The sequence below is a fragment of the Aplysia californica genome, unplaced genomic scaffold (genome assembly GCF_000002075.1).
Source record: "Aplysia californica isolate F4 #8 unplaced genomic scaffold, AplCal3.0 scaffold00160, whole genome shotgun sequence".
Classification (NCBI taxonomy): domain Eukaryota; kingdom Metazoa; phylum Mollusca; class Gastropoda; order Aplysiida; family Aplysiidae; genus Aplysia; species Aplysia californica.
This window is the reverse complement of record NW_004797430.1, coordinates 374761-376923: the sequence shown is the minus strand read 5'-3', so window position 1 is coordinate 376923 and position 2163 is coordinate 374761. Positions and strand designations below refer to the sequence as shown.

The window sequence follows — 2163 nt, the reverse complement described above, 5'->3', positions numbered from 1 at the left end:
GGGGGGTAAGTGAGATCGAGAGTGGTTCAGAATATAGGTCCTGCGGGTCTCGTCAGTCACGTATTTTTTCGGTTTGGTTTGATTTTTTTTTAAAGCACAATTCTGGATTAATCAAATGTCACGTTCTCGTAACGAATGTTTGCTTTCTACTGTGTGTTCATGTGTATTCATCCTTTCAAATATTTGATTAATTAAGTATTTTTTTCTTTGATTGTTCTCGTCTTTGAGTGCTCTCTATTTGCACTGATCCTGACTTTATTCCATTAGTTAGTAAAAAAATAATTTTTAAAAAACCCCTCTTGTGGCGTATGTGTGGTCTTGTTAGGTGCGAGTTGTTTATTCTCACGCTTGTGGGTGGTTGGCAGGAGTTATGGTGTTGTTAGCCTCTCGATTCCTATCAAATTAATGTCTATTGTCATTATAGTTCCTCTTTATTTTCTTTGTATGTCACTCCCCGTGGGTGGTTGGCGGGTGCTCTGGTGTGGTTTGCTCCTTTTTTCCTATAAAAAATCTATCGTCCTTATCTCTCCTCCTTATTTTATGTTTGTTACTCTCTTGTAACACTTATAATCTTCGGCACTTATACACCTTATTGTGTTGCAAGTGCCGTAAAATTGTTCCCAAAACGAAAACGAAAATGTCACTCCCCTCTAGTAACACTTCTAACATGGGTGTTTGGCGGGTGATCTGGTGTGGTTTGGTCCTTCACCTCTATGAGACGATTAATATCCTTATCTCGCCTCCTCCTTTTTTATGTTTGTTAATCTTTTTGTATCACTTCCAATTTTCGGCACTTATAATTTATGACCTAATTGTGTTGCAAGAACAGTAAAACTCTTACTAGTGGATGGTTGACGGATGCTCCTTTGTGGTTTGCTCCTTCTATTTTTATCAAACATGTTTCTTATATTATTATCTCTTCTCCTTTTTTGTGTGCATGTCACTGTCTAGTGTAACACCTCTTATCTTTGACGCTTATATGACCTATACATCGTGTTGCAAGTTCCGTAAATTATTACCAAAAAAAAGTAAAATCAAAGTTTTCACTAAAACTAAACCAAAACATTATAGCTACGTCTGTGATCAGAGACTAGATCAGACTGCACTGACTGCGACCTATCAAGATCAATAAATTTCCTTTGCACAAATGTATACGCTTACTTTATGAGGGTTCAATACTCAAATTATATAACAGATCTTCAACCGTTTCCCTGACACTGACACTGCCTCAGAGTGCTGGTCAGTTTGCTGGAGAACAGAGTATGAAATGGCCAGTTACCGAGGAGCATGGGTCAAATCTGTGTCAATAGTGTCATAAAACACCCACTCAAACAAACAAACCGGGGAGCTTTTTTCTGGCAAGGGCCTTAGTCAACAATGGGTTAATTTATGCCTGTCGTCACCGTCACCACCCTGCCGTCATTTTGAAAAATACAGTAGGCCCTACATATATACAGTTTTTACAATTTTACATGAAAGGAAAACAACAACAACGACAACAACATCGACAACAACATCAGCAGCAGCAACAACAACAACAAAGACAAAAACAACAACAACAACAACAAAAAAAACAAAAAACAACAACAACAACAACAACAACTTCACCTGAACATTGTTACCAAGAAAACAAACTCTTTGCAAACATCCCGAGATTTTTTTTTTAGAATTTAGTTTTGACAATCGCGTCCTTATTATCCCTAAACCAAGTCTTGTTTTATTGATAACAACTTCAGTCTTTTGGCTTTCCTGTAAAACTGTGAAAACTGCTTGTATATAATCTATACCGTATTTTTTAAAAATGACGGCAGGACTGTAACTATTACCCATAATATTATTGTTCGTTACGCTTAATTTCTGACCTTTGAAAGGAGAGCCAAGTCTTCAAAAGAGTAATGAGCGTACAGATGGAATAATAGGCATATTGTAAGCCAACTACAATGTATGCTTGAATCATTTATGACCCCCCTCCCCCCCTCTCCTTCTTTTGTGCTTAACTGTTAACATTCTGGCCATCTGTTTAAAGATGCGGGTCTGGTCAGTCTGTGTGCAACCCGAGTTTAATCCTCTTTATAAGAACCTTAATACACACACACACACAAACACACACACACACACAAACATACATACACACACACAAACATACACACACACACACACACA

The 2163-nt window shown here is 37.6% G+C and overlaps 1 protein-coding gene across 2 annotated transcripts in view; it reads left to right on the top strand.

Moving 5' to 3' along the window:
* The window catches only part of LOC101855018 (transaldolase), a 24627-nt gene that overhangs the window by 5282 nt on the left and 17182 nt on the right, over positions 1–2163 (top strand). The window lies entirely within an intron of this gene.